The 24442-nt window shown below is 41.7% G+C and overlaps 1 protein-coding gene and 2 long non-coding RNA genes across 4 annotated transcripts in view; 1 reads left to right on the top strand and 2 right to left on the bottom strand.

Moving 5' to 3' along the window:
• PAK5 (p21 (RAC1) activated kinase 5) overlaps positions 1-24442 on the bottom strand; it is a 280280-nt gene that overhangs the window by 73313 nt on the left and 182525 nt on the right. The window lies entirely within an intron of this gene.
• LOC125753497 (uncharacterized) lies at positions 1771-6743 on the bottom strand. 2 transcript variants are annotated; one of them, XR_007405477.1, is made up of 3 exons: positions 6680-6743; positions 6103-6340; positions 1771-1935 (listed from the first exon to the last, which is right to left on the bottom strand). It is a non-coding gene; the product is annotated as an uncharacterized LOC125753497 (long non-coding RNA). The 2 variants fall into 2 exon arrangements; XR_007405476.1 differs by lacking the exon at positions 6680-6743 and having other exon boundaries at positions 6103-6673.
• On the top strand, positions 6796-11319 carry LOC125753496 (uncharacterized). The gene is made up of 2 exons (XR_007405475.1): positions 6796-6958; positions 11209-11319. It is a non-coding gene; the product is annotated as an uncharacterized LOC125753496 (long non-coding RNA).

Below are 24442 nucleotides of genomic sequence, written 5' to 3'. Positions count from 1 at the left end.
CATTATTAATGAAGGAGGGCAGCCTGAAAAGGCTACATACGATTTCAGTTACATGACATTCTGAGAAAGGTCAAACTATGGAGACAGTAAAAGGATCCGTTGTTGCCAGAGCTTCAGGAAGAAGAGAGAATGAATAGATGGAATGAAGAGAATTTTAGGGCAGTGGAATTATTCTACAGGGTACAATAATGATGGAAATATATCACTGTACATTTGTCAAAATCCACAGAATCTACAACACTAAGTGTGAACCCTAATGTAAACTATGGATTTGGGGTGGCAACAGCATGTCAGTGCAGGTTCATGGACTGAACAAAGGAAGCACTCTGGTGGGAGATGCTGATAGCTGGGGAGGCTGATTCTATGTGAGGGGAATGGGATGTATGAGAAATCTCTATTCCTTCAGCTCAGTTTTGCTATGAACCTAAAAATGCAAAAAATAAAAAATAAAGGTCCATTAAACAATGACAACAATAACCCCCCAACTCCCCACACAGATGGCAGGCTAGATTTGGCCAGTAAGTCATAGCTTGTTGACTCCTAGTGTGGGTCCTTCGTTAAAGGAATGAAAAAAAAATATCAAAGTGTGTTACAATTACTGTTGCTGCATAAAAACAACTGTTTTACTAATTGTTGGGTTGGGAGTTTGGGAAGGTTATGGGCTGGGCAGTTGTCTGTAATTGCAGTCAGAGGTTGCAAGGTGGGCGGAGACATACAAGATGCTCACCCACATGGCTGGCTCATGCAAAGCAATGCTGACACTATCCTCAACTATACTTTCAACTGAAGCAGGGGTGGGTAGGTATAGAAGGAAGAGAATATTTATCAGGGGTGGCTTTGAGGCAAGCATGATGCCAGCACTTTACACAGGTCAGCCCTTCACATTTCTTGAAGTATGTACCAGAGCTCCCACCTTACAGTGGGGAACTAGAAGCAGAGAGAGAGAGAGATAAAGGGGCTAGCCCAAATCATATGGGCGGTAAGTGGCCAATCCTGATGCCAAAGCCAGATCTACCAGATGCTCATCCTTCCAGGCCTGTTTTTATTCTTGGGGACACAGCAAAGGAAGCAGCATGTTGGGAAGGGAAACTGAGTTCTCTTGGTTAAAGCCTTTGTGTCCTCCATGATGGGACTTTAATGTGCACCTGCATCGCCTAAACATCTTGTTCAGATGCAGATTCTGAACCAGCAAGTCTGGGGTTGGACCTGAGAATCTGCGCCTAACAAGTTTCCAGGACTGGGGAGGCTCCTGGCCTGTGTGGGAAGCATGGCTCTGGGGTGAGGGGGGTAGTGGTGCAGGTGAGCATATGTCTCCCTCTCGAGGAACCTGATGATGTTAGCTTTCTGTGGGCAGTCAGAACCTGAGGACAGAAATCCAGGGTGGGCGGTGGGTGGAGGTCAAGTACTGTTGAATTCCTCAGCCATCTGTTGCTCATTGCCACTAAGAATGGAGAGTAAGGAATCATCCTTCTCCTCTGCCAAAGCCCTGTCTTCTCAGTCTTTCACTTCGGTCTTCCCAGAGTTGTGTGAAACTATAGGTAACAGCAAAAAGCTGGACTGAGGTTGGATTGTTGTGTAGGATTCCAGGCACAACAAAGCTGAGAGGCATAACTGAGTTCAAAAAAAGGCCAGTTCATAAATCAAAAGAGAGATCAACATCAATTATACTCCAAGTGAGTTGATGGGATAACATTTGCTTATCTCATGCCTGCATTGGCTTCCCTAATTAAATGCAAATTCGATTGCCTTTATAAAGAAATCACTGACAAGTTAAAGTTTCAATATGTCCATATCTGATGTTGCAACATAAAACACACAGGGTGCCAGCCACTGCTGTATCCAGTTAATTCTGAGTGTGCCGCTGTACAAACTCTTCAGGGACACTAGGTGGCATCTTTGCATTTTTTTCTTTCTTGACCAAGCCAGAATTTAAAGCTGGAATCCAGGGAAAGAAACCCGTTAGTTTAGAGGTTCTTTGAGAACTCCAGGGATTAGACCCTGGGAAGTTGTATAAGTAATTCTTCCCAATGATTTTTCTTTTTTTTTTTTCCACTTCAATTTTTTATTTTTATTTTTTTACATATTTTTTTTAATTGGAGTTCAATTTGCCAACATATAGCATAACACCCCGTGCTCATCCCATCAAGTGCCCCCAATGATTTTTCTATACGGTTGGCTGAGGGGCTGCCATGAGCTGCCTTTAGAAATGGCAGACACCATTAAACCCTTAATTGAAAAGTGAAGAAACAGAGCCTGAGATTTACTCATTTTGCTAGGAGGAGATAAGGACTCAAGAATCCTGACTCTTGTTTCAATGGCTTTTCTACCAAATCAGGGAAAACAAAAAGTAAAAAACTTAAATGAGTTTTACTGTTGAGCATCTGAAATCATTAAACCCTAAATTGTATCCTGAAATCAAAGACACGTCATAGAATAAAGAGTTATAGCTATCAAAAGAAATCACGTAACTGTTTCAACCTGCAATTAGGCTAATATTAATGTAACAACAACAACAACAACAACAACAAACCCTTTTAGGGGCACCTGGGTGGCTCAGTGGTAGAGTGTATCTTTGGCTCAGGTCGTGATCCCGGGGTCCTGCGATCGAGTCCTACATTGGGCTCCTGCCTGATTCTCCCTCTGCCTGTGTCTCTGCCTCTCTCTGTGCCTCTCATGAATAAATAAATAAAATCTTAAAAACAAAAACCAAAAAAACTTTTTATAAGTACATGAAAGATGGATAGGCTTGTAAAGTGGCCCTGACTCCAGTAGATGGCAGCATGCTTTAAGGAAATAACAGTGCTAGTTGACCCCCATTGGGAGCAAAGCTGTAGGTAAAAGAGTAAATATAGCTTTAACAGAGGAGGTAAATGCCTAATGTATAAAGTTTAGCATTGCTTTATGTACATAAACATAAAAAAAATCAAGTACCTCCCAAATTTTCTCAGCCTACTGCATTATAATCAGATTGAAGGAACACGGTTCCATTCCATGTGACTGTAGAGTTTGCTTTGTTGAGATCTCCTGCCCAGTGTTACTGCTGAGGCATATGTTAATACATATGACAAACTATTATGGGCTGGAACGTACCAATTCAATCATCAAATATTTATTGAGCACCTGCTTGGTGACAGGCACGTTTCTAAAAGTAGAATGTACAAGCAAATTAAACAAAGCTCAGATAAATGAATATATTTATAACATGGCATATGGTTTACGACTGAAGGTTTTGAGCAGAGATAAGGCTCTTCTCTTTATTGTTGCTTTACTGTTGGCAGACCAGAGAGGAAAACAGAAGAAAGAGAAGTCTGGAAGAAAAAAAATATCATGGCTGTATTCAATCTTAGGAACCACAGATGTCACCTAGGACTTGACAAGAGAGAAGTGAACAATGAACTCCATTCTTGGCTGACTTCTCCTTGAAGGAGACACAGCTGCCAAACCACAGCCTCATTTCTCACATCTCCGACTCCCTTCTCCCTCCTCTCAATATTCCTCCCTCTCAGATACTAAATTGCCAGGCGCAATTCTCCACTCCAGTCCCTAGTTTTACTCCTACTCCACTGCTGTGTCCAGGTGCCTCTTATGTGTACAGTTGGAACCTTTCGAATGATGAGGATCTCACTACATTCCCAGATGGTCCTTTCCATTGCTAGAGAATGCACACTGCGTCCCAGTCCTGCTCAACTGAGAGAGCATGCATACTGATGCCTCTCTGTGCTTTCTTCACTTAGCTCTTTTGGTTCTCCTCCCTAGGGATTCCTAGAGGATCCTGAATTCCACTCCCATAGGGCAGCCTCTCAGTGATGGAAGAAAGCCATTGTGTACCTCCCTCCCTGGAGTCTTTGACAGACTTTGGAGTCTTTTTGTCTTTGGAGTCAGTGTTCTCAACCAGTTGTCAAATTGCCTCCACTCTGGAATCCCCATCATCTTGGCCACCTTTCTTCAGGTACACTTCTTATGTAATGTGCAGGGATGAAATAGAAGGAAACTGACATCTTTACAGTACAGCTAACATGGCAGGAGATTTTGTTGTGACAACTATGTGGGTACTGAAAGCGGAAATGTAAGCTAGGACTCACCACCATTCCACCATACCCTTTATATGCCCCTTCACAACACTCGACAATTATGTCTCTGGGTCACATCTATAATTATTTCCCCTCGGGAGTAAATGTTCCTGGAAGGAAGGACTTATGCCTGAGTTATTCACTGCTGTGACCCCAGCACATAGCAGTGAGCCTGGCTCTGGCAGTATTTGTTGAAAAAACAAGTGACTTGAAATAGAAGAATGTTATTTTGAATACAGGTCTCTTCAGATGGATCATAGAAGGTACAAGGAGTATTCTGGAACCATGATAATCCAAAACATCACTTCTTTCCTCTCCATTTTCTTTCTTTTTTTTTAAGATTTTATTTATTTATGCATGAGAATACACAGAGAGGAGAGAGAGAGAGAGAGAGAGACAAGGAGAGGCAGACACACAGGCAGAGGGAGAAGCAGGCTCCATGCAGGGAGCCTGATGTGTGACTTGATCCCGGGTCTCCAGGATCACGCCCTGGGCTGTAGGCAGTGCTAAACCGCTGAGCCACCCAGGCTGCCCATTCTTCTCCATTTTCAATTCCAGTGTGTCTCTCCACCAAAAGACTTGTGGGACTATGGGCAAATGGACATTAGACAGCCTTGGGTGAGGAGGACATCCAAACAGAGGAAGCTAGTGGACTTAGTTCCTTTGGGCTGGGAGAGAGCCTGAGGCCTGGCTGTGTATGAGTAGAAAGCAGGAGCAGATCTCAGAAAGAACACGGCCTACAGCCACATGTGGACCCAGACAAAGGTGGGCTTTGTCAGGATGGTTTTCCTGATGGGCAGCCTGGTGGCTCAGCAGTTTAGCGCCGTCTTTAGCCCAGGTGATCTTGGAGACCTGGGATCGAGTTCCACGTCAGGCTCCCTGCATGGAGCCTGCTTCTCCCTCTGCCTGTGTCTCTGCCTCTGTGTGTGTGTGTGTGTGTGTGTGTGTGTGTCTCATGAATAAATAAAATCTTAAAAAAAAAAAAAAGGATGGTCTTCCTGGCCTTCAAGAGCTGACACAAAATCGAAATATGCAATATTTGCCCTTGAGGCTGGGGGACACAAAAAAAACTGTGGAAGTAGCTTTCTCCAGGTGTCTCAGTGGGGATCTGTCCGCACACCTGCATCTGACCATTAGTCCCAAGGAAGAGTCCACTTTGCTTGCCTCTAATGGTGGGACTACTGCCATTTGAAAAGAAAATAGTCAGACCTGGGTATCACTGAACTGGTATATGAATGTGTGTGTGTGTGTGTGTGTGTGTGTGTGTGTGTGTAAAATATATATATTCCCAACAGCCAGAGAGAGAAGATGTTCACTCACAGCAAATTAAACTCACACCCAGCAAAACAGAGTGACTGTGAGAGATGACAACTTCCATGTGATGAGCAGAGCATCTCTAATGACTCAAGCATGGCACCAAGAGTACATCTGGAAGGAGATAATTCAACATGCAGACTGAAAGAGAGGATGGTCAGCTGCTGTCACATAAAACAGAGCTTGACAAGTGAAAGAAACTTGTGCAAAAACATGAAGAGATGAAAATCACGATGAGAAAAAAGCGACTTAATGTGCAAAATAATAGCAGTGAGAAATGAATAAAATGGAACTGACAGAGGACATAGTTTGACAAATCATAGGCAGCCATTTCCCTAAGCTAAAGAAAGACCTGAGTATGCAGGTTAAAAAGGTTCCCTGAGTTCAAGGCAGAACTGATTAAAAAACAAAAAGACACACCTCAGCAAACCTTGAAATTCCTTAACTCTAAGAATAACATATACTTCTAGGAAGAGAAAAATAATGAGAATGTCAATGGGCTTATCTGCTAAAGTTTAAAGAACATGGTGCCTGACCATGTCCGCTTTACCAGAGGCCGAGTGCTGGTGGCGAACAGTTCCCCTCTTCTGAGAACAGCTTTCAGTGTTCTGGAAAGGGGCTCACACCCTCACCCAGCATGGCCTAGGAAATTATGCCCTTCTTTGGGGTGATTTGCAACCAACAACTGGTAAGTGAGAGTAAAGGTCAGAGTCCTTACCCCAACATGAGATAATCCCCTGTGGAAGCTGTTGACACTCCAGAGCTCTCATGGGTCTGGGCTGCAGCTGGACCTCATGATGTCATGTCTTTGCCCAGCTCTTCCTACTGTACTGTCTGGCTTCTCGCATTGCCACGGTTTTCTCCTGAGAGCTTCCCTTCGATTAATTCCTTGCACAAGAATCCCATCTCAGGTTCTAGGAAGCCCAAGCTGACAGAAAGGGCCTGAGAAGCCCGTACTTCAGCAAAACCGAAATCAAACATATACATGATCATATGTTAGGATTAAGAAAGAGAAACAAGGGCATCTGGCTGGCTCAGTCAGAAGAGCATGTGATTCTTAATCATGGGGTTGTGAGTTCAAGCCTTATGATGGGCATAGAGAGGACTTAAATAAATGAATAATTTTTTTTAAAGAGAAAGAAAGCCAAACATTCATATACTCATCTTAGAGATAATACTAAAGTCAGGATTCTATCCAAACAAATTATCTATATTTGTCTTATTCAATTGGGCAGCCACTAGCCATATATGGCTATTTTAATTGTAAATTTAAATTAAATAAACTTGAGTTATACTCGCCACATTTCCAGAGCTCCAGGTAGCTAGTGGCTACTGTCCTGGCAAGTACATAAACAAGACATCTCCATCATCATAGAAGGTTCTATTGGATAACAATAACACAGAACACTGACCTCAAGATGAGATAAACATGAGAAGCACAGGAGAACTTGAGCAATGCACCCAGCATGCAGTCTGTCTGTCTCTCTGTGTCTATGTATTAATTCTGACAGATAAAGACAACTCTCTAGGCATGGCGTATAGCAAAATGGCTAAATAAGGAATCTTGAAATAATGTGAGTGAAATCCCAATTACAGTTTTGTGCTAGAAATGTCAAATAATTCCATCAAAATTTAAGAGTTTGGGAGGCAGTAGGAAAATAAAGGTATCCATAAGAAGTGGAAAAAGAAATGGAAATTTCTATTAGAGTGGGAGATAGGGAGGAAACACGGCATCTTTTGGGAGGGATCCAGTGCATCTCACTGGGGGGAATTAGTCAGGATTTTGCTTAGAAAATATAATAGTAAGGAAGGAAGGAAGGAGGTATGTGATTCCAAGAGCATAGAAAAGGGGGAGAATCCATTAATGAAACTGAAAAATGGGGAAGGGCACCTGAAATCAACCAACTCTTGATTTCAGCTCAGGTCATGATCTCAGGGTCTTGGGATCAAGCTCCAGGGAGTCTGGTTGGGATTCTCTCCGTCTCCCTATGCCCTCTCCCCACCCTCTTTCTCAAATAAATAATTTTTTTTAAAAAAGACTGTAGGGAGATGTATACTCCTGTGCTTTACTGGTGGGATATACTGGTATCCTCATTCTGGAGCACCATGAGGCAGTACTCACTCAACCTAAGGGTATCCAGCAGTTCTACTCTAGGGTGATAACATGCCCTACAGACCAGGAAATTATCTATCTATCTATCTATCTATCTATCTATCTATCTATCTATCGTAGTTTCAAGTTTTTCTTTAAATTCCAGTTAGTTAACATACAGGGTAATATTAGTTTCACGAGTAGACTTTAGTGATTCATCACTCATGTGTAACATCCAGTGCTCATCACAAGTTGCCCTCTTTACTGCTCATCAGCCATTTAACCTATCCCCCCCACCTTCCCTCTAAGTCAAGGAAATTTTTAATTCAAAGCTGCATCTAAGGCCCAACTTTAGAGAATGAAAGACAGGGGGACACATTAAAAATCACAATCCTAGACAGAGACTTACATCTCTCTCATAATTTGGCATAGATAGAGAATTTTTGCTATAAAAATAAATAAGGCATAGGAGGATTGTATCAGGAAATTCAAATTTGGTCCACTCCTATAAAAATTTTAACCTCTCTTGGTTATCAATATCTCAGTCACGGACATACACATTTCACATCTCCGCAAGTGCCAGCACAGAGCCTAGCTTGCAGAACAAATAAATGCTGAATGCCTGACAAAGGTATTGCTGCGGTGAATAAATTAGAAAACAATGGAATTTGAACACTTGGAAGGTGTTTACAGGGAGGTTTTTCCTGCAATGCTTAAGATAGGGTGGATATATTACAGAGATAAACAGTTTCTTCCAAGTTATCTATTTCCTTGAAATTAAGGTTGGTTTTCTCCTCACATCCCTGTCTTGTAATATGCTATTAAAGCTGCTATACCCTCAGCAACTACTATCCATCTTAAACACAGCTTTGCTGCCTGGAAGGGCCCTGGCATCTCATGCGCTGGGTTCCGGGAGTATATTCCAGCTCTACCATTTGATAGCTGTGTCACGTTTGGCAAGTCTCTTGCATTCTCTGAGCCCCAGATAACTGGTCTGTAATACAAGGATAACAATACCTACCCTTGCAGAGGAAGGCCCAGCTTAGGTCATGTCTATTCAAATGAATGAGTACTATTAGCCCCAGCCCTGCACCCCAGAGTTCGTATCCTACAGAGAAAACTGACCTGTGAACCTGTTACCTGCAAATTTGGGAGGAGCAAGCATACTCCATTGGCACACTGGTTTATGGACAATGGAATTTTCTAAGTGGGCATAAGACAAGTGTAGGCCTTTTCCATCTACAGGTAGCCTTTCTTGAAGGTTAAAAAAAAGATTATTTCTACTGTACCCCCTCCCTACTATGACTAATCACCTCTATTATCACCTCCACCACCACCTTAGTTTACAGAGAGCTCTCTCTTTTTTTAAGATTTTTTTATTCATGAAAGATACAAAGAGAGAGAGGCAGGGACATAGGCAGAGGGAGAAGCAGGCTTCCTGTGGGGAGCTCAACATGGGACTCCATCCAAGGACTCTGGGATCACGCCCTGAGCTGAAGGCAGATACTCAACCACTGAGCCACCCAGGCAGCATCCCTTGATCTTCTTTCTTATTTGACTTAATCCACATGACAATCCTATAAGGCAGGAAGATGTAGTTTAGAGCTGAGAGAACGTTAACCCAGCACAGGGAAAGGATGTCTTCTTAAGAGCTAATTCCAAACCTAAATCTTTGTCTAAAACACTGCTCCGTGGGGAGAAGCAACATGCTGAGTAGCACGCTGATATCTTTCCTTGATGAGCTAAACTCACCAATGAGTGAAACCCTCCTAGGTTTTCAGTGTAAAGTTATCAAAAGTCAGAGTTTGGGGGCATCCGGGTGGCTCAGTTAAGTGGTTACCTTCAGCTCGGGTCATGATCTCAGGGTCCTAGGATTGATCCCCAAGTCGGGCTCCCTGCTCAATGGGGTGTCCGCTTCTCCCGTTCCATCTGCCTCCTCCTCCCCCCAGCTCATGCTCTGTCTCCCTAATAAATAAACAAAATTAGAAAAAAAATCAGGGTTTGAGGCATTTTACAATTATTTTTATTTGTCTGCATTTTTTCCCCCTGGGTTCCAGGATGAGTTCTCTCCGGCTGTTGCTAATTTACAAAGTCCTGTCAATTCCTTGTCTTTATTTTTATTCATTAATTTGAAAATTGGAAGCATTGCTGATGGGTTAAAAAATGTTTCCTGTTATAAGCTCATTGTTCCTAAAGCTAAATCACTGACAAAGCCAAGAAGATATAGGATGTGAAAGGTGGAAAATCAAAGTGTTCAAGGCTGCAGGTGTGGCTGGCTAATTGGGTTAATTGGGTTCTGATTCTGCAAGGTGAGAGTATAGCAGAATGGCTATGGGTAGTAACTGTGTTCAGAAAGTCTACTTTTACATAAAAGAATGGAACTTCTTACCCTTTTGAGGGCAATGAATTTATCAGTAGCAAATGAACTAGGAATCAACATAAATTTCCAACAACAGAAAGGTGTTTAAATCATGGTATGTCCATCCTAATGTGGCCATTAAAAATAATGTTGCAGAGAATATAACAATATATTTCATGGTTCCCAAACTGTATGCCAAGATACCCCAGAAGATTGCCATGAACTCACAAGGTGTGACAGGATATTTTAAACTTTTGAAGGAAATAGCAAGATCTAGCCTGTCCGAAGCCTTGCAAATCACTAGCTCCAGGTAATTCATTTCTACATTTGATTCCTCTCTATGCCTTTTGATGACAGCATTGAATGCCAGATGACTGTGTATCTGACAGTTGTCATGACAAAAAAGTAGGTTCTGTGTGAAAATCAATGTGGAACAGGAAATGAGGGTGCAGTATCCAACCTGGTTCCATGGTTGAAGAAGTCATGTGTGCCCAACAGATTTGCACATTTCATGAGTGTTTTAAGAATTACATCAATTTACTTTTATTTTTAGAAGTTTTTGTTTGAGATAGAGAAAGAGAGAAGAGTGAGCAGGATGGGGGGCACAGAGGAAGAGAGGACTCCCTGCTGAGCAGGGAGCACCACGGTGAGACTTGATCCCAGGACTCTGAGATCATGATCTGAGCCAAAGGCAGACACTTAACGAACTGAGCCACCCAGGTGCCCCAAGAGTTACATGAATTTTTAAAAATCTCAATTTAAATGTGCTATTTTTACTTTTTTACTTAATAAGTTGTTTGGATTGAACTGTGGGACCCAAGGAATTTAACAAAAATCCCCTACCCCTGGACAACTCCATTTTGTGCTACACCCGCCATCTCATGTATAACCCCCACATGACCTGCTTATTGCTTAAGGCGCTCCTCCACTCTAGTCAAACCGCTGAGCACACCCTTACTGGAAACCGGCTCATATAGGAATGTGGAACCCCTAACCGCCAAAGAATGTAAACCCCGCCTTTTGCCCACCAAACTTGTGTGCCAATTCTGACCAGAGTGATAGGCTAGTTCAAACGGTCACTATAGGGTAAATTGTAATTCAATTGGCCACCTGTGTGCGGACCCACATGACTATGCAACTTCCTGTGTGTGTTACAATCTCATTGGCAACTGGCCCCTATAAAACTTCTAGGCCTCTTAACCTCGGGGTCCAAGTCCCTGCTCCGCTGTGTGGAGTACACTTGGACCCAAGCTCGAGCTTGTAAATAAACCCTCGTGTGTTTGCATCAGTGTCACCTCCTCAGTGGTTTCTCGGATTCGCAATCTTGGACACAACACTACTTAATAAATGGAATGGGTATTTCTTTTTACTAGGGGATGCTGTGACAAAACTGATAACCCCTGAGGGGGTGCCATCAATGAAGAAAGTTCGGGAACTGCTGCAGTCGGTGAAAAAGTGAAATAAAAACTGCAAAAGCATTGTAATCAGTCTTGCTCTTTGGAGAATGTGTGTGTTTAAATGGAAAAATACATCAAAATTATGGGCAGCCTGGGTGGCTCTGCAGTTTAGTGCTGCCTTCAGTCCAGGGCGTGATCCTGGAGACCCAGGATTGGGTCCCATGTTGGGCTCCCTGCATGGAGCCTGCTTCTCCCTCTGCCTGTGTCTCTGCCTCTCTCTCCTCTTTGTGTATTCTCATGAATAAATAAATAGGAGTGAATGGGTGACGGGCACTGGGGGTTATTCTGTATGTTAGTAAATTGAACACCAATAAAAAATAAATTAAAAAAAATACTTAAAAATAAAATAAATCTTAAAAAAATAAAAATAAAAATATATCAAAATTAAACAGTGGGCTGTGGAAATTATACTGGGTCTTCCTTCTCCATAGTTTTCTATATTTACTAATGTAAACAGCTATTACTCTCATATGCTGGAAAAAATTAAAGGTTATTAAAAATGACTCCCTAAAGGAGCACATTTGCTTCTAGGAATAAAAATATCTGTTAAACATAACAGAGAATTTCATTTTGGGAGAAGTTTTCACTGCACTCTGCTAAACTTCTGCTTCCTGCTCCACACATTTGGGATCTGGCTTTAGGGCACTGAGAGTTTGAAGAAACCTGTTTCTGCCTACATCTCTACCCAGAGCTGTTAGAAAATGCGCATTTCCTACCCCTGCAGCCTTCAAGAAGTGAATGTAGCTTGGGGTTTTCAGTTTCTGGGGCTTCCCAGCCTGAGGGCCAGCAGGTCTGACAAAGATGCTGTTCCTGATTGGCTGGGGAAGTGGGGCTGCCCGATGTCCAGATGCTGCTGCTGGGTCCTGTACTTCTCTGGTTCTTGCTTCATGGGAAAAGAATGGTTGGCAGCACTGGAAACATGCCTTGAGGAAACTCATACTTGAAAGCACCAATGAGTGAGAGAGAAATGTATGGGGTGTTTTGCTGTTAAAACTGACCAATCCTTGTTTCAGCTCGGGTCATGATCTCTCCTGGGTCAATGGGATAGATCCCCACATTGGCTCTGTGCTCAATGGGGAGTCTGCTTGAGTTTTCTCTTTCTTCCTCTGCCCCTTCCCCCTCAAATAAATAAATATATCTTGAAAAAAAACCTGACCAACACCTGAGAATTCACCTTTTCAATACCCTAGAGAGTTACCTATAACATTGAGACTTTATGAACTTTATGAACTGTGACGGAAAACAGACATTGCTGTCCTCGAAAAAAAAGGGGGGGGGCAATTTTCATTATACTCTGTACTTGTGATAATTGAGTTTGTTTCACTTTATTGTCTGCTAATATTTTAAATCTATTAGACTGCTGAATCCTCACACTAGACCTATGAGGGAGAGCTATTATATCCACTTGTAACAGATGAGGAAACAAACTCAGAGAGTTGGGGAATTTGTACAAGGTCAAATATGTGGAATTGGTAGAACCAAGATTTTGGAATGATTTTGGATAGTCTGGCCCCCAGAGGGCTCTTAAGCAAGGCACTGTCACTTCTTCTTTGTAAATTTCCTTAATTAGGGGTGTCCTTCCACTAGGCATGAATATATGACTGTTTGTTTTCAAAATCCAAGATTAAACTTGGGATTTAAGTTGGTGGAGAGTTGCCTTAGCTTCCTTGATGGGGCAGCTCTGAGGTGTGTTCTACAGAGACTCTCAGGCCATCCCCAGAGCCCAGGTGCCCACAGCAGTTACCTGTTCCTTAACACCCTTTCCTGACTTTTCTTCTTTAGTGGTCTGGGTACTCCATTCCCATCAGAGCCACAAGGAAATGAATTCTGCCAACAGCCTACATGGGCTTTAAAGCAGACACTTCCCTAGTTGGGCCCTCAGATGAGACAGCAGCACAGCTGACACCTTGATCTCCATCTTAGGAGACCCTGAGCAGAGGATCCAGCTAAGCTGTGCCCAGCTCCTGACCTATGAAAACTGGGAGGATATTAATAAATATGTGTTATTTTAAGCTGTTGAGTTCATGGTAATTTATTACACAGCAATACAAAACTAATGCAGACTTTGATACCTGGAATTAGGGTGTTGCTGTAACAAATACTTAAAAATATGTGTATCAGTTTACTTGGGCTGCCATGACAAGCACCACAGATGAAGTGGCTTAAACAACAGAAATTTATTTCTCACAGTTCTGGAGGCTAGAAATCAGAGCTCAAGGTGTCGGCATGGTTCTTTCTTCTGAAGCCTCTGTCTTCAGCTTGTAGATGACCTCCTTCTGTGCCCTCACCTGGTCCTTCCCTCTGTGCCTGGATGCCCCTGGAGTCTCTTCCTCTCCTTACATGGATACTAGTTCTATTAGATCAGGGCCCACCCTTAAGACCTCATTTATCCTTAATGACATCCTTAAAGGCCCCATCTCCATATGCACTCACAGTGGCAGGGCTTCAAAGTAAGGATTTTGGTAGGACACAGTTCAGTCCATAATAACACATTGGGTTTGCAACCAGAAAATGAGGGGAGGTTGGGGGAACTTTGAGGAATGTGGTAGGTAAAGTCTGAACTGCCACGAACGGACTCTTAGTAGGAATCTGGGCTTTGGGGATGCTGACTATGAGGGCTCAGGGGCAAGTGAAAAATGTTACTGGAAACTGAAGAAACTGGAAACTTGTTATGCAGTGGCAGAAAGTTTGATAAAATCGTCTTCTGGAGTTATGTGGAAAGCAGAAGCTGTAGGTGATAAACTTGGTGACAGATTAAAGGAGATTTCCAAGGAAAGTGAGAAAGGTGCTGCCTGAAGTCTTTCCACTTACAGTAAAATGCAAGAGAAAAGAACTTAAAAAAAAAAAAAAGGAACCAGAATCCCGGGTCTTAAAAAGTTCTAAGCCTCTCTAGATGGCAAAGAGAAAAAGTGCAGAGCTGGACTCCTGGAAAAGCATGCTCCAGAGAAAAGGCTGAAATATATCTATAGAACTCTGTTAAAAACAGAGAAAACTCAAAGGTCAGAATATGCAATCACACAAAGAGCCTTGTAGAGAAATTAAAGGTATGGCCCACAGATCTTCTCAATCAAACCAGAGAACCTCTAGGGAGCTTAAAGGCACTGTCCCTCAGCTATCTTAGCAGGAGGCCAAAGTATAGGAGGGCTTATCTTAAAAATATCTGTGGATAGAGTTTTTGTTGAATGGAACGAACCACAGTGAAATCCATACAAAGTCTACAAAGTTCTTGAGAAACTATTTCTATAGAAATACTGCTAGCTTGGACCAAGGGTCAAATAAATAACAGAAAAGGGGATTTTCAGACTCCCTAAATTCTACTGGCAGGAGAAGGCAGGCTTGATAAAATGTTTCTGTTAAAACACAGGCTTTCATGGGTGGAGTTGAGCCACAGAGGATTATCTCAAAGCCTTAAAACCTAATCGAAGAACTCCCAACATTTGCTAGGCTGGATTTCAGAACAGCTTTGGGCCAGTGATTCCTTCTAACTTTCATTTCCCCTGTTTGAACTGGGATGTCTATAGCTATTATCCTTTGCCACCATCATAAGTTGGGAGGAAGAGGGCGGGTGGTGAGGAGAGCGGAATGTGCATAGATGTCTTTTAGTTTCAGAAGTCCACACCTGGAGAAAAATTCAGCCCCAGTAGCTGTACTTAATAGATTGCACCCAAGTGCTTTATCCATACCCTATCCCATGTTAACTTTAGATGACACTATAATGGGAAAAGACTTTGAGAACCAGGGCTAGGGTGAATGCACTCTACATGTGGGAGGGATATTGGGGACAAAAGTGGATGAATCCCAGGGTGACCCCCCCCACAACCAATGATTCCAACCTCTTGGTGCTCATACCTTTGTCTGATTCCTTCTCTGTGAGTGCGGACAGGACCTGTGGCTTGCTTATAACCAACAGAACATGGCAATGGGAATCAGATGTCACTTCCACAGCTGTGCTATATTATATGGCAAAGATGATGGAATGTCACTCCCATGGTGATGTTACATGATATGGCAACAGGGAGGGATACAGCCTCATGATTATTTTATGATATATACATAAGATTGAAAGCAGAGTAGCTCTGCTCTCCTGTTGTCTTTGAAGAAACACGCTGCCACGAGTTCTATAAATACAAAGAGATGATTTTTGCCAACAGCCTCAATGAGCTCGCAAGTAGATTCTTGCCTCCAGATGGCAGTGAAGCCCTGCTGACCTCCTGACAGCAGCCTTGTAAAAGCTTGAGCAGAGAGCCCAGTTCAGTCATGTCCTGGACTCCAGACACAAAAACAGAGAGAATAAATGTCTGTTCTTTTAAGTGATTATGTTTGTGGTAATTTGTTATGCAGCAAGAGAAAGCTAATACAAAGATGTTCCACAGGTGATAGATTGTGTCATGACAAAAAACACTTAGACTAGTACCAACTTGGGCAAAGCTTTCGTATTGAAATCTTAACCTTATAGCTAACAGTAGTAGATCCAATAAGTTGGATAGTGGTGTGCTGCTTAGAAATGATCCAAGCATTGATAAACTGTTTTATCACTGGTTCAAATAGAGTCAGCGATATAATTGTTCCATTTAAAATGACTTAACAGAATGAGAAAAACTGTAGGATTTGACATGTCCCCAAAGAAGCCTGCAGCTGCCATTTCAGTGCCCCAATTTCTAGAAGATGTTAAATGAGAGATAAAATTAAATCTTTCAAGTTCCAAGCATGTGTGGGAGTTACAGAGAGCCACATGCTTTTTTCTTTTGATTTAGAAGGATTATTTTCAGTTAGGTCACCTCTGCCAGGCGAGAAGAGCTGGGGCAAATAAGGCATTCCTGAGAATATCATCTTCCTTTATATAGAATTTTTCAGTTATCAAAGCACAACCACCCTCATTTGTTGAGTTCAGCCGTCAGGAGTGGAGAGTAGGTCACTCAGTGGGAAACCAACACAAGTCTGGAGAGAGAGGCTTGTGATTGGAGGGTTCCATGGTTTGACCTCGACATGATCAGCTCACAGAGTAGCAAGGCTCTCTTGGAGAGAGTGAGAGGCACACATCTGGATGTGTACTCATTTGGTTCTTGGTGCACACTCGCACTGACATTTCCTGTTTAAGTATTCTGCCTAAATCACCTGATAAACCTTGTGAATTAAAGACCCTGCAAAGGGCACTGAGCACTCTGCAACTAGAAAGTAGAGTCATATGGCAGTAATGAGAAATCACAAGGAGGCAGGCACTTAAATGATAGCCTTTCAGATTCTCAAGGCAGTGCTAGTTTGTGGGCTGTATCTAGGCTCTCTAAATGCTTGAATCATAAGCATCACTTCTACTCAAAAACAATATCTGTCATCTAGAATTAACCTGTTCTGTGACCTTGGAAAAATCACTTTACCTACCTGGGTCTCAGAGGCATCATCTGTTAGGTGAAATGGCAAGGACTAAATAAGAAGGAAGTAATTTTTTGACTTAGCATCATTTATGCCTGCAACACCTGTTCATGCCTAAACACACCCTTATCATCAGGAGGCAGGGTTGTATTGTGGTTACAGCATGGGTTTTGGGTCTGACAGGTTTGGGGTTTGAATCTGGGCTAGCTGTGGGACCTTTAGCAAGTTCTTTAGCCTTGATGAGTCTTGCTTTCCTCACCTAAATGAGTAAAAACCACTCATTTGAAAAGCTGGTATGAAGGCTAAGTGAGACAGTATTATCAGTTGTCCAATAATGCTGTGTGACAAACCACTCCACACTTGGTGTCATACAGTGTGTCTGGGGCTGGAGTAACCCCTTCAAGCTGTAGAGATTAAGGGTGATTCTGCTCCATGTGCTGTTACCTCTTCTGCCTTCCCCCAGCTACCCAAGGCATGTCTTCTTACGGTGATAGCAAAAGCACAAAGGCAATGCTAAGTTGTACCTTTCAAGCCTTTGTTCACATTCCCTGATTGGCCAAAGCAAGTCACATGGGCAAATCCAAAATCAAGGCATGTGGGAGTACCTAGTCCTCCATGAGGCTGTGGCAAGAGGAATGAAGAACTGAATTTAATAATTCAGTTCACCACAGATGTTCTATGTGAAGCACCTATGCAACATGTGCCGTGCTTGATCAGAGCTATGATCAATCACTGACATCTCTGATTATGGTTTGTTTTGTTATGTTTTGTTTTTTGTTTGTTTTTTGTGGTTGTTGGTTTTTTTTTTTTTTTTTTTTCCAACCTCCTCTAGGCCAATCAATGTTTCCTGTGCTACTTGAAACAAACTAGAAAATTTCTCTGGCTCACTACTCTACTCACCTGATACTGCATGATAAGGTTCTCTCCTTGGAATTATTGTCTTTTGTTATGGTCCTCTAATCAAAAGCAAATACCTTGGAGGTGAGGGGTATGCAAAGTAATCATTAACCCATTTGGAAATAAGAGTAGAGGAGGAAGAGAAGAAGGGTATGGAACAGTCAAATGCAGCTGAGTCTCTGATATTAGCATCATGTTTGACTTAGAAATTGGGTGGATTTTACAAATTGATCAATCACGGTCCTCTCCAAGAAAGAGGTAATTCTCTCTGACCTCTCAGGAAGTCCAAAACTTTGGCCTAAATTCTGGAGCACTGGTTTGAGGAATGAACTCAGCATCTCTAAATTAACGAACCCCCTCTGATTCCCAATGCAGGAGAAGGAAATGTTACCTCTCATGCTGCCTGTGGGCGGGATTCTCTAACACTTTAGAGGTTGGACTGAAGGATTTGTAGTCCCCCATCCCTCAGGTCTCCTTGATGCCTCCCCCAGGGCTTCTCATCTCCCCATGATCTCTAGCCCTGTCAAATTTGACCCTGAATCCAGACTCTCCTTTTATCCAGGCCAGGTAACGCACCAGCCACCCCGGCCTACAGTCTTGGCCCTGTCTCTTTCTCCTTAAACTGTCTTCAACCCAGACTCCCAAACTGAGAGGCTTCACCCACCAACCACCCACAAATCTACCTGGAAACAAGGATGGGGCTCAGCACCCACTTGGAGTAGAACATGAGTTTCTTTATCTATACAACTGGCTCCATCATCTACACAACTGAATTCAAACTATTCAATGGTTATTATGAGATCATCACAAAATAATATTAAAGATTTTGTACTCTGTACAAACATCTCCAGTGTTTGGTAAAGGTCCAGCCTGTTTCTTAGGATATTTCTGCAAAATCCACAGATTACCATAAGTTTGATGCCTGCTTTGCCTCACACCAGCATCTGCTATAGCACTAGCCCTGGGATCAAATAATCACAACGAGGTGGACACAGAACCCCTGCCTGTATCCTGTCACTATGTGGGAGCTGCTCTACCTCCCCTCCAGACTTAGAGGAGACCAGTCACTGCAGGGACGCTGGCAAACATGCAGGAGCCATTCAGGAATAGACCTAACCATCCATTAGTTATAGATTACTTTCCAATACAACCCACTATTGACAATTATTTAATACATGGTACATTCTATTTATGTCTACCTTGGTCTTGAGGGTGACTGCAGATACTAAACTCTTGAGAGGGAGTGACTGTGACCATTCTTTCATGAGGTCTCAGTGGTCCAATCTTAACTGGAAGCCTAGAATCCATCTCCCAAGTTCCAGGATCATAGAATAGGGAAGTCCAGTCATTTTGTGCTTTGTTTCAGTGATTTGCAGGTGTGGGATCCTCTTGATTGTGGTTACAGAATTGCCTGGGTATGAGAAGAACAACCCAGAGGCCTGGAAGAGGAGCGAGGCTAATTTCCTCCTTTAGGAAAGAAGGGGTGAGTACCTGTGGTGATCACTTTCCTTCAAGGGATCCCTCTCCTTGGAAAACATCAGGCTTTGCTGTTTCTAGAGTAACAACTAGGCCATCTGAGTTTATGGCTGCTCCACCTTGTAAAGGTAATGTAAAGGTAGCTTCAGTAAAACACTGCAGTAAAAGAAGAAATAGGTACTAGTACTTATAAGTGGTTAATGATGGGTTTTACTTTTTTGACAGGGGTAGGCATGGGATTCATCAAGTACTAACCTCATTGATACAAGGGAAAACTGCTTTTAAAAGCTTTCAGAAATGACTGGATCATAGAAATGAAGGCATACAATACATTTGGTTTTGGTCTTGGCTTTGTCTACTCCTTTGGAACAAAGGGTATATCGTGCCCAAATCCCCTGACTTTAGGCAAGCCAGTGTGATGTTTTTTTCCACAGTCTCTGTGGCTGTAGGAAGGCTGAGTAAGCATACTGAAAATGGAAGGAGGAATTCTAGAATGCAAAAGGAACCAGAAGAATTGTTGTCCTCACTGTTTTTGCAAGTGTGGAGAAACTAGTGATAACTTCAGCAAAGGATTAATAACCCATTCTCCTAGTAAATGCCTTGGTTTCAGTCAACAGACACTGCTGTAGGTCTTTGCAGGTGGTGATTTTGATGAGAAGCTTTAAAATACAGGTAATCTGCCCAAAAGATTTCATTTTCTTTTTTAATTTTTTTTTAAGATTTTATTTATTTATTCATGAGAGACACAGAGAGAGAGAGAGAGGCAGAGAGAAACAAGCAGGCTCCCTCCAGGGAGCCTGACGTGGGACTCAATCCCGGGATTTCAGGATCATGCCCTGGGCTGAAGGCAGATGCTCAACCGCTGAGCCAGCCAGGCATCCCCAGATTTCATGTTCTGATAACATTTCCCTTTTCAAAAAAAAAAAAATCTTTAGAACACACAATTTCTTCTCTAGGAAGGTTTGTCACAATCATATGGTCAGAAGGACTCTCTGAATCTCAACTCTTCATAGTCATTTAATTAATAATGTCCCTAAAACCTGCCGGATGGCCTATCAAATCAGTAGAGTTGGCACACTTTAAATTGGATCTGACTTTTAAACAAATCAATTCATCTCATAATAGAACAATTCCTTATCTGAGACTGGAGGCCTTCATGCATGGTGGTTTAACCAATGGCAAACTCCTGACTGTGGCTTTCAAAAGCCCTAACACCATCCAGACTCTGTTACCCATCTGACCACAACTCCCATTCTTCTCCTTGAATCACTGTGCTCCAGTCCCATGGGAATCTGTTTGCCCTTTAAAATCTCTATGCTTGTTCCCAGGGCCTTTGCACTGGTTTTTCCTTCCATCTGTGAATTTCTATCCTTCTGGGCTTCTCCTGGTTCACTTGATACCTTCCCAAAAGGACTCTACTCAAAGACTCCAAATAGCTTCCCCAAATCCTCAGTTCCTTTATATTATTATGTTTGATATTCATCACATTTACTGCTACTGAGACTGTGTTGCTTACTTATTTAAATGATCATTATCTGCTTCCCATGAAAATTCAAGCTCCCCAGACTAGGCACCTGGTGCTTCTTATTCACATAGGCAACTCCTCACCCAGAATAATGCCTGGCACAGAGTGAGCATTCAATAAATGAATGAATGAGTGAATTAATGTAAAATTTTCTGCATCCTGTGGGTTTTAAAGATACAGATCTCAGAACTGGCTTTGAGTTAATAAACAAAGGTTGACAATACTGGGTATATTCTTAATAATGGCACTATCAATATTTTTTATAGGAAGCTCAAGTATTGGTGTTAACAATACATTTCATGATCTTGTGATATTTTATGTCTTTTTTTCCTCTTTTGAGATTCTATTTAAATTCAGGTTAGCTAACATATGGTGTAGTATTAGTATTAGGAGTAAAATTTAGTAATTCATCCCTTGCATATAATACTCAGTTGTCAACACAACCAGTGTCTTCCTTAATGCCCATCACCCACTTACCCATCGTCCCGCCCCCCACCTCCCCTCCAGCAACCCTTGGTTTATTCCCTATAGTTAAGAGTTTCTTATGGTTTGCTTCCCTGTTTTTATCTTATGTTATTTACTGTTTCGTTTATGTGCATTTACTCTTTTTTAAAAAAGTGTTTATGGTTGAAGCAACCAAGAAAACTTGATTTTCTTGAAATGCTTGGGAGATTTGATGAATATCTAAATATATAATTTGACTGGCAGAATTAATTTAATAGTAAGGGATATTTTTCTAAAAAACCTGCTTAACAGATCTGTAATTTTATGACATTATTAATCTAATGTACAAACAACAGAATGTATTCTTCTCCACCCACCAAAGTTCCTAGACAATTAGGATCTGGCCATATAAGCTTGAAAGAGAAATGTTAGCACCCTCATTTTACAGATAAAGAGACTTCTTTTCAAAGAGGTCTATAAGCCACTTATCTAAAGCCACGCAGTTTGTGAATTGGCAGATCCTGGACCTCTATTCCAGTGTGCTGACTCCCTGGGCTCTCCTGTTTTCCATTTCTAAGTGTCCAGCTGGGTGAACACCAGGGCATTGAATTTCATGTTGTAAGAAAGGTGCTTCTATGTTCAATAAAATATTTTATTAGAATCAGATCTAAAAGGAAGAAAATGTACAGTCACAGGGACTTAAGAAGAAAATTATGGGGAATCTATGAGCTTTAAGAGGGCATCCAGTGGAAAATATTGGGATGAAAATAAAAGGGCCAGAGCCACTCAGTACAGCTGATGGCGTATGAGGCTTTCATGTTAGAAGACATGAAACAGGCATGAGGGCCAAAGAAGTCATGATGGGGCAGCCTTCAGCTCTCAGAATTGCTGCAGGTATCATCCAGGTAAGAGCACAACCATCTGATGTCCAGTATGAACCCCTTTGTTACAACTCTCAGAAGGTGGAGGCAGCACTAAAAGAAATTATCCCTCCAAATTTAATTCTGACCAGTGAGAAAGAGCCCATCAGTGATGTGGAAATGAGAAGGATCCTTGGGAGACACTATTCCCTTGTGTCAAAAGGAAATAAATGCCAGAAAATGTCAGAGAGTTGCCTTGTATTTCAAGAAAGTTGATCACAAAACTCTTCAAGGAAATGGTGAATCCCATGGAAACAGAACTAAACTAAGGATGACATGGCTCTAAAGGCATAAATCCTGAATGTGAAATTGTGAATCATGAAAAGAGAGTGGAGAATTACAGAGTAATCATGTTGGAAGCATTCTTTGATGAGCTTTCTACACAAGCTCTACTAGGGGAGAATACAAAACAGTGGCACAAGTCCTCAAGAACAGGGTGTCCAGACCTGAGCATTTACCATTCTTGATTTTCCCTGTTTCTGAGAGTAAGGTGGTTTTTGATGTGATGGCCAAGGGTAGGGGGTAAATGAGGAAGAAGAACCTCACTTCAGAAGACTATAAAACACCAAAGATGACAAAGACAAAGCAAACCCAGGCATAGCAATTTTGCTTTGGGATTTTCTGTGCATCTTCAAACTTGAAAAGATAAAAAGGAGACTGTCAGAAAGGATTTGATGAAAGATAAATTAGAGAAGGGGATGGTGAGCAAGGATGTAGGGATTTTCATTGATGTTGAAATTCCTGGTTTAGACAAATTATATTCTGTGACACTAAACTGGAGGGAGCATTACATTGAATAATCTGAGATGGATAGAGAGACAAGAAGAGTATCAGCCAGCTAGAGAAGACAAAAATCTCTATTTTAAAAAAACCCCACCCCCAAACCATCAGTAGAGTGTGAGGAGCAAATTGTAGGGACACATATAATAAAATTTGATGTCAGTCCAAACACAGTGGTTCTCAACTCTTTGATCTCAAGAATCTCTTATAATTATTGAGGACAGACTCCAAAATACTTTGGTTTATGTTTTATATATCAACGTTTACTGTATTTGACATTAAAATTGAGAAACATTTTAAACATAAGAATATAAAGCACATAGTTTTTGGACCAATGATGTCAAGACACATCATGTAGCTTCTAGGAAACTCCATTGTATACTTAGGAGAGAGTGAGAGCAGAAAATGCAAATGACCCCTTCGTAGTATGAAAATAGGTTTGATTTTGCAGATTCCCTTCAAGAGAGGAATTTAGACCACACTTTGAGAACTGCTACAAGAAAACTTCTCATCATGTACCCAAGGAGACATGAACATGGATGTTTATGACAATATTATTTATAAATAGCAAGCATTTGCCAGTATCCCTTAGTAGAGAAATGGATAAACACACACACACACACACACACACACAAAAGAAAAAAACCCCAACAAACTCAAATCATATTGATATGTAGAAAATGAGTTTATTTAGAAATTAATCTCAAAACAATGATAGGCAAAAAGTTGAAGAAAATTATATGACATAATTTAATAAAATTTCAATATGCCAAATACTATTATTTCTATACCTCTACCTGAAACTGAAAAAACCCATGAAGCAAATATTAAAATATGCTCTGTTTACTTTAGGTAGAAGTTATAAAGACTTTTTAATATTGTGCCCCTCCCTCCTACTCAGGAGCATCAGCTTCATCTGAAGGCTTGTTAAACACAAAAACCACTAGGCCCACCCCAGAACCTACTGAATCTGAATCTCTAGGTTGGGGCTGAGGAGTCTGGGTTGTAACAAACTCCTCAAAAGATTCTGATGAAAGCCCGAGTCTGAGAAGCAAGGGCCAATAACAATGTGACCCTTCGACCTGCCATTTTATAAATGCATCTAATTTGGAAGTACTTTTGGTAATATTGCTTATGATGTTTTGTGGACAGAATGATGTTAGATGGGAAAAGGAGTTTCTTGAAGATACTTGCCAAGTGTTTTAAAGGATCTTCCTGCACTCTCCACCTCTGAGTGTTAAGTTTTATCAGTTTGCCTACATGCCTTTGGCTTAAGTACATGAACTTTAACTTTTGACACAAGTCTGAACTAACCTGTGGTTTCTGGTTACATTTCTGAGTGTTTGGAAATCCTGGCCAGCATCAACCTGTATTGATTATAGTGTACGTGGATACAGTCCTTTATAATTGCCTAAATCAAAGTTCTCAAAGTGTGGTTTCCAGACCAGCAGCATCAGCATCACCTGGTAACTTATTAGAAATGCAAATTTCTGACCCCATCCCAGTCCTGCTGAATCATAAACTCTGGGGATGGGCCCAGAAATCTTGCCCTCCAGATCGAGCCCTCCAGGTGACTTTTATGGACTATATTGTTTGAGAAACACTGACCTCAATAAATTACATAGAACGAGGGTGTCCTGGTAAGAGTGACATGCAATTTAAAGAAAATTCTGAATAGGAACAGTTGAAATTCTAATCAGAGAAGAGTTCATTACAATGGTGAATTTCCATTCAGAAC

This window comes from Canis lupus, chromosome 24, assembly GCF_003254725.2.
Source record: "Canis lupus dingo isolate Sandy chromosome 24, ASM325472v2, whole genome shotgun sequence".
In the NCBI taxonomy this organism is placed as follows: Eukaryota; Metazoa; Chordata; class Mammalia; order Carnivora; family Canidae; genus Canis; species Canis lupus.
The sequence above is the reverse complement of the archived record's forward strand: the minus strand, read 5'-3'. Positions and strand labels throughout refer to the sequence as shown.